General features: G+C 36.7%; 1 pseudogene; it reads left to right on the top strand.

Moving 5' to 3' along the window:
* The first annotated feature begins 9,400 nt into the window (after positions 1-9,400).
* LOC108986449 lies at positions 9,401-10,893 on the top strand (annotated as a pseudogene).
* The last annotated feature ends 1,921 nt before the right edge of the window (positions 10,894-12,814 follow it).

The following is a 12,814-nucleotide window of genomic DNA, read 5'->3' on the forward strand; positions in this document are numbered from 1 at the left end:
CTATATTCTCTTGCGAGCTCCATAATAGATCCCCCATGTTCAAAGTATCTTGCCCACAAGGGGTGGGTAAAGGGCTTCAAACATCCACACCAGCTCCCAATTGTTATCCTTCACTGACGCGCCAACCTATTTGACTAAAACTTCGGTGATTGGTCTATTCCCTTGTTTCCAAAGGCAACGTTACAAGATCAAGTCTGACTCTGGTTGGATTTCATCCATCTGGTTCGTGGGTGGTAAGGTAGGAAAGGTTGGATTTGAGAACCAATTTTCTTCTTGAAGCATGAGATATGGAAGGTGGGATGAATTTTTGAGGTCTTGGGAAAATTCAAATAGTAGGCGACAAGACTGATTATCTTGTCTATTTGGAAGGGGCCATAATATCTGGGGTGGAGCTTGAGGTTGTGTCTCATAGCTAGGGTTTTCTGTTGATAGGGTTTGAGCCTCAGGTAAACCCAATACCCAATTTCAAATTGTCTTTCAATTCTCTACTTGTCTGCATAGATCTTCATGCGATTATGTGTTTCTGTTAAAGTTTCCTTCAATATATTGATGATTTGTTCTTAGGTACAAAGTAATTTTTCCACAGCCACATTAGAAGAAGTGTTTAGAACATAGGATAGGATACTTAGGGGTGGATAGCCATAAACATTTTCGAAAAGTGTCATTTTGGTGGTCGTGTGATAGGTGGTGTTGTACCACCACTCGGCCATAGTGAGCCACTATGACCAGATTCTGGGTTTGCTTCCTGCATAGAACCTTATATACCCTTTTACACACTTGTTTAAGGCCTCGGTTTGACCATCCGTTTGTAGATAGTATGCTGAATTGATTCTAAGGATGACCCCTGTAAGGTGAATAAGGTCTTCCAAAAGGAGCTTATAAATATTGGATCCCTATCTGACACTATAGATCTAGGGAACCCATGTAGTTTAAAGACACCCTTCATAAGTTCCACTGCAACTCTTTGTGCTGTATAAGGAAAAGCTAATGCCATAAAGTGACCATACTTAGTGAAACGATACACTACCACCAATATTATATTGAAACCAATGGAGATAGGTAATCCCTCAATGAAATCTACTGAAATATCAGTCCAAGCCTGCTGTGGAATGGGTAAGGATTGAAGTAGTCCTACTGGGTGTGTGGTCTCTTTTTTATTAGCTTGGCATGTGTCACATTCCTTCACCAATTGTTTGATATCCCTCTTCATACCTCTCCAATAAAATTTCATTTTCGCTCTGTGGTTCAAATATCCCGAGTGCCCTGCCTGTGGGTTTGCATGAATGTGTTGTAGAACTTTAGCTTTGAATGTTAACTCAGGGGCAATTACCAAACACCCCTTTTTAAGTATCAACCCTTGCTGCATAGAGAATCCCTTAGGAGCTTCCTAATTATTGTTAAGTTTCTGCAAGAGTTATGTCAACTCAGTAAAGGTCTTATAACTTTATTTAAGCTCCTTAAGCCATGAATGGGTGGGAAATAAAATCATAGCTAAGTAGGCTTCCTCTTGGAGCTCATCATCTTGCCTTGAAAGGGCATTTGCCACCCTATTTTCTTTACCCCTTTTGTATTCAATAGAGAAATCATACCCATAAGTTTTGTAATCCATTTATGCTGAGTTTCCATGCCCACCCTCTGCTCTAGGAGAAACTTAAGTGCATGTTGGTCAGTTTTAACAACAAAAGCTTGACCCAATAGGTATGACCTCCATTTTTGAACTGTTGTCACAAGAGCCATCAACTCTTTTTCATAAGTACACTAGTGAAGAGCATTTCCCTTTAGTGTCTAACTCAATTATGAGATGAGTTTCCCAACTTGCATTGACACAACCCCAATACTCGTGCCACTGGCATCCATTCTATATTAAAAGGTCTACTGAAATCAGGTAGCCTTAAAACTAGGGAATGAGAGATAGCCTTCTCGAGAGCCACAAAACCCTTGTTTGCCTCATTATTCTAGGAAAATGAATTCTTTTTAATAAAGATGTCTGTGGTGTTGCAATATGGCCATAATTTTTTATAAATTTTCTGTAGTACCTCATTAACCCCAAGATCCCTCTTAAAGACTTCACATTCTTAGGTACAAACCATTCTAACATGGTAGCAACCTTTGAGGAATCAGCCATAACCCCTTCTGCACTAAGCACATGGCCCAAATAATTAATTTCCCCCACTCCAAATCTACATTTTAATCTTTTGGCATACAAGTTATGTTGTTGTTTCATTGACAAAACCTGCCTTAGATGCACTAAATGCTCCTCCCAAGACTTGTTGCATACAAGAATGTCATTAAAAAACATCAACATAAACTTTCTTAAAAATTGTTTGAATACATCATTCATTAATCCTTATAAAGTCATTGGGGCATTGGTTAAGCCCAAATGACATTACTAAGAACTCGTAATGGCCTTCGTGAGTTCTAAAGGCCGTCTTGGGTATATAGTCTAGTATGACTTGGACTTGGTAACCTGACCTTAAATCAAGTTTAGAAAACACCACTACACCAAACAATTCATCCAATAATTCGTCTACGACTAGAATAGGGAACTTAGCCTTAAAATTTTTTCTATTCAAGGCTCTATAATCGACATAAAGTCTCCAGCTCCCATTTGCCTTGTGAACCAGTAATAGAGGAGAGGAAAAGGGGCTAGAACTTGACCTTATAACCCCAGATTTCAATAATTTTGTCACTATATTTCCAATATTTTATTTTTGGTGGTAAGGGTACATATATGGTCTATTAGGAATGGGTTGGGTACCCTCCTTAAGTGTGATTTTGTGGTCATGGGCTCGGCTAGGAAGTAACCTAATGGGTTCCAAAAACAATTCCTGAAACTCCTCTAACAGTTGCAAGATCTCAACAGCTGTGTTAGTCTCTTTGGGAACAGTTATCTCAAAGATAATTTACAATAAGATTCTCTTCCCATTGGTCATTGAAGCCTTAACTACCTTTTGGCTTTCCTCTATTGTGGATTTTTTCAATTTTAACCCTTTAACCTCCACCCACTTATCTCCATTCAAAAACTTTATAGATAATTTAGAAAAATCCCATGTTCTGGGCCCCAATGTTTCTAGCCATTGTACTCCTAGCACAACATTACAGCCAGCAAGTTCTAGCATATAAAAAAAGGGTTGAAATTGAGTACCTTGGACCTTGAGGTTCCCGACCTTGCAATGTCCTCCACTCTTGATGCATTGTCCATTGGCAACCCTGACCTAGAGGTTTATAGTAGTATCTACTGGGAGCTTTACCCTTGGCACTAGGGATGAATCTAGAAAGTTGTGAGTGCTTTTCGAAGCTACCAAAACTATCACCTGTTCCCCCAGAATGTTGCCCACCAGTCTTATAGTTTTCGGTGTAGGAGTACCTACTATAGCAACTAGGAAAATTTCAGGCTCATCTGTAGTTTTGGCAGGTACTAAAAGCTCTTCACCTTCTTCCCTTTCACAATTAAAGGTTTCTTCCTTATCCTCCCACAATTCTTCATTGCCTTGTAGTAAATAGATTTTAGGATTTTTACAATTGTGTGTTGGGCTTCACTTCTCATCATTGTGGTAGCAAAGGCCCTTCTTCCACTTTTCATTCATTTGGGTTGACGATATCTTCCTTGCAAGTACAAAAAGCTTCTGCTACTTGTTGTTCGTTTCACCAATTTGTGCTCCTGAGTTAAGGTCGCTGCCCCACGATCAACTAGCCTTCTCTCCAGTAGGTTTGAGTGTCTTCCTTGTACTTAAGAGATACTCCTATTGTATCTTAGCTATCTCGAAGGCTGCATTCAGACTCATTGGGTTCAACATGCGTATGGGTAGTTGAATTTCGTCTTTCAAGCCGCCGAGAAAATAGTTCAGCTTGTGTACATCAGAAAGCCCTCTTAAACGATTGGACAAAGTCTCGAATTGAGCCTTATAAGCTACAACTGATGTGGTTTGCTTCAAACGTGTTAAGGCCTCCATTGGATCATTATAGGCCGTAAGGCCAAAATGAATCTGTAAGGACCAAGTAAAGGTTTCCCAATAGTGGAACTGACCACCCTCCGTGGCATCCTAATACCATATTAATGTTTCCCCTTCCATGTGGTAAGAAGCCATTAGTAAGCAATGGGCTGGCGGGGTTTGATGGAAGTCGAAATACTGATTAGCCTTGAAGATCCAACCAGCTGGGTTGTCCCCTCCAAAATGAGGAAAGTCAAGTCAAGTCTAGCCCCTCTGGTGAAGCCCCTATGCTAATTTTGTCCCTCTACTTCTGAATTTGTATGGTGCTCCCTTTGAGCATGGTGGGTCTAAGTAGCTATAAGGGCCCTAATCATGTTAGTGAGCTGGTCCATCATGGTCTTCATTTCCTGAATAAATTCTTCTTGGTGCTCGATCTATTACTAGAGAGCTTTTTGTTGGGGTTTGGATCTGGTTCACTCAGGCATAAAATCGGTGGCTCTGATTACCAAGTGTTAAGGTCTTAGTTATGGGTTATGTAATTGAGAGTCTGTAAAGAAGGAAAAATACTTGTACTAAAAAATCTATGGAAATTTTATTGACAACAAGGAAAAATACTAAGATTGATTCGAGACAATCTCCACCTCCAGGAAATCCAAGGTCATACAACAAATTGCATAACTTCCTTATTCTCCCTTCCTTTCTCTTCAAGTGCATCAGAGATTCTAACAAATCCTCTAACGGATTCCTTCTTACCCTGACTACACGACACATGTCCAGAGCAAAAAACAAAATAAAAGTAATTGAAATTACAAAGTGATAGGATAAAGGCGATGTGTTCCATGTAAATAAAACATTGCGTTTTGAGTGTATAAAACATAAACAGCTAAACGATTGTGTTTTAACTTCAGGCATGAATTGACTTTAAAACTTCATCTCCAACTCTTCTTTATTTGTCTTCACTTAGCTTCTTGACCAGAGCTTCATCCCTAACTCCTCCCATTTCCTTTATTCTGTTGCGAGCTCCATAACAATAGTTCGGTGTGACATGACTTGTTTGGTGCTTAGTGAATGGTTACCACGTGTTTTAGATTTATTTTTTAATATCAAAACATTTTTTCAAAAAGGAAGACACTTATTGGATACTCTTGGCTTATCCCAACACGATTTGGAGATGCTTTTTAATTTTTTGCTTGAAAATACTAAATGTACTTAAAAAACCTACTTCTTCAAATGTCAGTTATTGATAGTTGAAAATTATGAAATTTAAAATATAAAATTTCAATTTCAATATAAAATTGATAAAATGAGTCTTGTAAGTAAATTGTAAGTACATGTATCACTACGCTAAATATAATATCAAATATCCAAGCGAATTTCATGTTGTATTAAATATTGTAAAACTCGCTTTGCTAGTCTAATTCGTGCATAAATAGTTGTAATATTTACTTTTTATGTAGTGTGTCTACATTATGATTTGGACCATCATATGAGCAAAGTAGGGCTTATATACAATAGAAAAGATTGTGAATTCGACAACAACGTAAATCACTGGATCAAGTTACTCTCAATCAAGAGGAACAATGTATTTTTTTATTTTTTTGGTACAATGCATTTTGAGCAAATTGACGAGGGAACAATATTCTTCATAATGTTTTTTATGTCGTTACTTTCTATAATTTGAATTAATATAGACAACGAATCTCGTCGTATTTGAATCTCATATTGTTAATGTTGTAGAGTCTATAAATGATATTTCTCTCTTTCAAATTATAAACAAGAGCATTGACTCAAAAGTTTATAAATAGCTAGTTGGTTACATAAATGGTGGTGAGGGATGGCAACCATCGCTAGAAACCAATCTCTTTCTCTTATACAATGATTTGATTATTATCCTGATAAAAAGAATCCCAACAGAAGATTTGATTTTTTAAATATTTTCATTATCTCATCTATATGTAATTTCCTTATAAATAGAGACTTAAACTTCAGATTCAATTCATAAAAAACAACAACAATATAGTACTCAAAGTTTCTCTCTCTTATTCTCATATTCTCGTGATCAATCAATTTCTCTACCACTTTCTTTTAGGGGTGGCAATTCATGTTTTCTGGTCGTGTCAAGTCATAAACATTCGACTATATGGATAAACCTGAATTTAATCCGTTAAGCCAAAAATCATAATCCAACCCATTTAAATAATAGGTTCTGTCGGGTCACCCATTTGACCCGTTTAATAATTAATTAAAAATAAGTCGACACAACACGATTCATTTAAACTCATTCAATGCAAATGGGTTGAACTAACACACATAACCTGGTCTAATTAACATAATTTCACATAAAAGTTGGAATTTATATTTATTAGTAGTCACAATATCTTAAAAAATAAAATAAGACTGCCTACTAATAAAAAAATATCAATATTTTTCAAATTTTAACATATAATAAAACCAATATTACAAACCCTATAATTAAAAATATGAGCATGAGTCTAGAATTACAATCCCAACAATAAAAGCATAAACATACAGATAAATACCAATATTACAACTCAATAATAATAAAATTGTGATTTTGAAATAAAATCTAAACATATCAAAACGGGTTGATTTCAGGTTAAGCGGTTTGATCCGTTATTGATCTGTTTATAAATTGTGTCTTAACATCAGGTCAATCCGTTTTGACCTGAACCCATTAACATCAAACTCAAACCAGCTAATTTTGTGTCATATTCGTGTTGGGTTTACGGATCATGTCACATATTACCACCCTACTTTCTTTAGTTTTCTGGCTAATTACTTATGGGGCAATTGAAGAAATAAGAGAGTAATAATATGGCTTATTCATGAGTGATCTACAGTGAATAAATAGATGGATCACCCACCAATCAGTTTTATAACAAAGGAACTGAACGAACCTGCAGTTAGGTGAAAGCCAAAAGAAATACACACCGACACCATTAACAAACATCTTTCAAAACGTCTCTCATAAATTCATAATGCATGCGTTACATGCATAATCTTTTAACTTTTCCTTCTTTTTTTTATATAAATCTGGACAACAATAAAAATTAAAAGATTCAATTTCTATATCTATCTGATTCTCTGAAGAATATAACACTAACAAGAATGTCAAATCCAACATTCGAAAAAGAATAAGAAAACTGCTAAAAAAAAAAACACAGTACCTTAATTTCTTCATTAATGAAAGCTAGCCATGGTTTTATCATAATTCTTGGCTGACTTTGTTACATATTTTATTGCTAAAGTTGTTGATAGGCATTCATCATGGACACCAGGACCATCTAGATCGACTTCATTCTTTCCCTTTTTCCATGTCTTTAAAAGTCCTTCCTATTTTTTATGTTGGCTTCAAAAACACTCCTTGCCAATTTTCTGCTCCTGAAGCAAAGGGTTATCATTCTTGGTTTTGAAGTTTTGCCCTAGCTAATCCCTACTTTACCAAAATAGGATTTAATTCAATCGTTATTTAATAGTATGTTGTCAATATCACGACCCGTCCGGTTTGAATACAAGAGTGATCTCAACTGATCTCATCTAATCATTACAATTTTTTAAATTTTTCAAACAAAATATAATAAACAACTCAGCTTTTTTAAATTAAAAAAAATATATATTCTAATAATATTTTATTCAACTTTCATATTAACTCATTTCATCTCAATTTACTATCCAAACGACACCTTAATGAACATGAAATCAATGCTAATTTTATACATAAATGATAAATACATTGAAGTAAACAGAAAAAATATGGAGGGTATTTTACAAGCTGACCTGCAAATAAAATCTTTCAAACAAGTATATTTTGATTTTGTACTCCACTTATTTCATCAAAATAAAAGTATTATTTTAATTTTAATTTTAGTTTTTATTTTAATATATAAAATAGAACTTGGAGAATCTGAGGTTACTCTCGAATAATAGATGATAGATCTCGATTCTCTACATGCTTCTGCGGTCAAATCTTTTTAACGTAGTAGTTGAGTTGACTTTTTGATGCTATGAGCATTATGGGTACTTTCGTAACTTTTGTGCTCTTGCAGGGATACTAGTATTTGTCGAGCAACGAGTTTACATTTCTATTCCTCCCTCCCCTCCCACCGGCCACTGCAACTGCCAAACTATAAAACGTGTTTGAAGAAGAGAGTGCCCCAGTTTGGACAGGCCAGGGGCAATCTTGGCCATGCGTTGCATATATAAGAGCCCCACCCCCCGCTCTTCCTCCTTCATAAAACTCACCCACTCTGAGAAAACCAGAGGGTCCAACCTAGGTTCACTAGGTAACTCTAAACGAATGAACCTCCCAATTTGTCTAGTTTCAACTTTTCTGTTCTTAATCCCCAGATCTGTTGCGGTTTTTCACATTTCTATTCTTTGATCCATAATCCGTTTGCCTGTGTTTAATTTTATGCGTGGGTGCGTTTACTTTTGTTTTTAATACGTGCATTGAGCATATAAATAGAGCTGATTGGCTATGGATCTGGTGGAATCTGTGATTTGCAATATTGAATTGTTAGCAATTCAATACTTTTCCTTGGTTATATTGTTCCTTGATATGTCCCTTGCATTTCTTTTTCCAAGCGGATCGTGGGTGATTCTAAATTTGGGTCAGATCTTATTTTGTCTTAGCTCTGATAATCAAGTTCTTCCATAATTGCTAAAGTTACAACAATAGCGTTACTTTACTATTACATGCATGTCCCCCCTAGTCTTTGCTTCATTCAACCTAAAAAACCAGCTTTCAGCTTTGGTATTCCTCGAAGTTTAGCAAATTCATCATTGCAAAGTTTCCCTCCTTTTAAGACTCGTGGTACTAGGAAATGAATCACATTTATACCCTCCTTACCTTGCACTTATCCTTCTCGAGATCCATATGGAGCCAAAATGTGTAGATCGAGAATGAGGTTTGAAAAAAAATTGTTTTTGTTTCAATTGTAATGCAAAAGTGCTTGATATGAGATCTTAAAGAGCTTTCAGTTAGCACATATCTGGAAAACCAACTTTCCCTCCATAAATTTATATATGAAGGTGAAATGGAAGGCATTTCCCTCTCTTATTTTCTCTCTCACCTTCTCTCGGTTTTTTTTTTCCATCTTTTGACGAACAGTGATTGTAAACATTTTGTTCAGTTGTTCAGTCAAAAGAAGTTTTTCTTTTTCCCGCCACCCCCCATGTGTTTACCTTCTAATTCTCCTGTAGCAGTTGAATTCTAAAATCATTTTATCAGTTGTACTGTTTTTCTGTGAAAGTGGGTTGATTGCAATTGGGAGATCCGAATATGGGTTTTCCCTCTGTTCCTCTCTCTCTCTCTCCATCTTTTGAGGACACTTGTGATTGTAGACATTTTGTTCAGTTGTTCAGTCAAGGAAGTTTTTCTTCTTTTCTGTGTTTCCAGCATATTTATGAACATCATTTTTCTTCAGGTTTCAAGGTAGAAAAGCAAAATGATGAAGATATGTTGCATTGGTGCTCGATATGTTGGGGGCCCAACAATGGCCATAATTGCACTTAAGTGTCCTTCTATTGAGGTGGTTGTTGTGGACATCTCTGTGTCTCGGAACACAACCTGGAACAGCGACCAGCTCGCCATCTATGAGCCTGGTCTTGATGATGTTGTGAAGCAATGCAAAGGCAAGAACCTCTTCTTCAGTACTAATGTGGAAAAACATGTCTCAGAGATTGATATAGTGTTTGTCTCTGTCAACACCCCAACCAAAACTCGGGGTCTTGGGGCGGGGAAGGCTACAGATCTGACTTATTGGGAAAGTGCGGCTCGAATGATTGCTGATATGTCAAAATCTAACAAAATTGTAGTTGAGAAATCGACGGTTCCAGTCAAAACTGCTGAGGTAATTGAAAAAATCATCACCCACAACAGCAAGGGAATCCAATTCCAAATTTTGTCAAACCCAGAATTCCTTGTTGAGGGGACTGCAATTCAAGATCTTCTCGACCCTGACAGAGTCCTCATTGGAGGCCGGGAGACCCCAGAAGGCCAGAAGGCCATCCAAGCATTGAAGGATGTCTATGCTCAGTGGGTCCCTGAGGAACGCATACTAACTACCAATCTCTGGTCTGCAGAGCTCTCAAAGCTTGCTGCGAATGCCTTTTTGGCCCAGAGAATATCCTTAGTTAATGCCATGTCAGCTCTTTGTGAGGCTATTGGGGAAAATGTAATGCAGGTATCATATGTTGTGGGTAAGGACTCGAGGATTGGACCCAAGTTCCTGAATTCTAGTGTTGGCTTTAGGGGGTCCTGCTTCTAAAAGGATATTTTAAACCTGGTTTACATATGCGAGTGCAATGGTCGTCCTAAGGTTGCAGAGTACTGGAAACAGGTCATCAAGATCAACGACTACCAGAAGAACCGTTTCATGAATCGTGTATTTGCCTCCATGTTTAACACAGTTTCAAACAAGAAGATTGAAGTTTTGGGGTTCGCATTCAAGAAAGATACTGGAGACAGGAGGGAGACCCCCGCCATTGACGTGTGCAAGGGGCTATTGGGTGACAAGGCCTGGTTGAGCATATACGACCCACAGGTCACGGAAGATCAGATCCAGAGGGACCTCACAATGGACAAATTTACTTGGAACCATCCCATTCACCTCCAGCCAATGAGCCCAACCACTGTGAAGCAAGTCAACGTGGGTTTGGGATGCCTATGAGGCAACAAAGGATGCCCGTGGTGTTTACATTCTGACCAAGTGGGATGAGTTTAAGACTTTTGATTACAAGAGAGTTTATGATAACATGCAGAAATCGGCTTTTATATTTGATGGTAGGAACATGGTTGATGTAGATAAACTACGCGAGATTGGTTTCATTGTGTACTCAATTGGTAAGCCCCTGGATCCATGGTTCAAGGACATGCCAGCTGTGGCATAGAAGAAGATAATGGATGCACGATCAAGGCTTGTGGGTTAATGAATCTTAGTTGGAGGCAATCAGTCTTATTCTTTATATCTCATTTTTATATTTTTGTGAAAGTAAGAGGCTCTATGTTTTGCCCTACATTTGTGTTCAAAGTCATTAATGTCTGTCTGTTATTTGTTTGCTAGCAAACTTTGATCTTTTGTTTGGTTTAAATCTTCTATTATAATTAGAAATGTTAAAATTTTGAGAGTGATCTTTTCAATATGGGAACTATTGTATTTGGCTTATATTCGAGATAAAATTTTCATGATCTTTTATGAATAACATTTATTTTCTTTATTTTTAAAAAGTAATGTTACGTGTAGTTATGGAATGCGCAAACGCCATGAAGTCGCTTTGAAAAAAATGGGGTCTATTATTAAAATATTATTATTTTTTCATGTGGGTCCCGTATTTATTCACTTTTTTCAAAGTGATTGCACGGCACTTGCGTACTCACAACTACAACTATCATTTCTCATTTTTAAAAGTCAAGGGAAATGGGTCAAAGGCCTGGGGCCTGATTGACATAAACTCTCAGCCTTCAGTCTTGGGTTTAAAACTCCCCCTCCCCAAATATATATTAAAAAAAAAAATCAGGGGAAAGGGAAACAAAAATTGTGTACAAAATTAAAAATAGAGCAATTATATTATTAGTTTTTTATTTTATCATTCAAGATCAAACAACACACTTCAAAAACTGTACAACATTATATGTTTACTGGTATATATTAGGATGTTAAAATTTCATATAGAAATAAATTTTTTAAAAAATACGTATGATTGAACTGAAATTTGGTTCACCCCCGAGTAACCATGAACACACCATTCACGTCAACTGCTGAATTCATTCCACGCGGTGAAAATATAGATTGCAAGCCAACTTCTACTGACACTACAAGCAATACAAGTGTCGACTTTTGTGATTTTCACAAGATTCTCGTCCCTTTTTGTTGTTTCATTCTCTTTTCCAGTGTAATATCTGAATTAATAGACGAGATTACATATTGAGATAAAATGAGATTGAAAAGGGTTTTTGAATTATTATGAGAAACTTTTCGTGATCCGGTTCCAAACTTCCAAAGATATGAAACGTTGATTTACAAGCAATATTCATGTATCTTTGATGTCAATTTTGGTACAGGCCACAAAGGAAGAAGAGTCATCCTTGAGATTGATTGACCCACGATAGTGGCTTAAGTGTCGATACAGTGTCCTTGCGTTTATCCATAAAAATAAATAATAAATTAAGAGACATATAGACTTATATGATTCGACATAAAGTTTATGCCTACGGATTGTTTGGGAGAAATCCACTATACTTGATGAATTGTACAATCCCTTGTGGCTTTATGTATTTCTAAGTACAATGGAGGTTGAAACCCTCTTGCATCAAGGAAGAAGATGATGTCTTTCAAGTATCCAAGATGAAGGTAGAAGAAGCATGTGGGTGTCTTGTAGGAAAATCCCTTTTTATATCGAGGCCTCCTAGGAGTGGTTAATGAGGTATCAATTTTATGTCTCTGTCACCTTTTCTCTTTACGTATCTGACTTAACTTTCCTTATTTTTAACTATTTCTATTATTGTCTTTTCCTTCTCTTCCTTCGGCCTTTGATGATAGCGACACAATGGGCTGGGCCTAGTCTATTTTGTACCTAACATTGTGTGTTTTGAAGATTTGGGAGTTCTATTAGTTAGGCTTATTGCCCTCTTTTTAGCCTCCCATTCGTGTTTTTTTTTCTAGTAATTTTTCAGGCCAACTCCAGTGCCTTCATGAGCTGAGGATTGTCTATATTGTAATTTGGCCTCATGTTTTTTGAATATAGGAGCTTATGATGTTTAACGTTTAGACTATGGGACTAGTACTGCTCCTGGAATCATAAATAATTCTTGGAAGAAAACCAAATACAAGTGCAAGACCTGCAACAGGAATTTCCACTCT

This window comes from Juglans regia, chromosome 10 (assembly GCF_001411555.2).
Source record: "Juglans regia cultivar Chandler chromosome 10, Walnut 2.0, whole genome shotgun sequence".
NCBI classification, from domain to species: domain Eukaryota; kingdom Viridiplantae; phylum Streptophyta; class Magnoliopsida; order Fagales; family Juglandaceae; genus Juglans; species Juglans regia.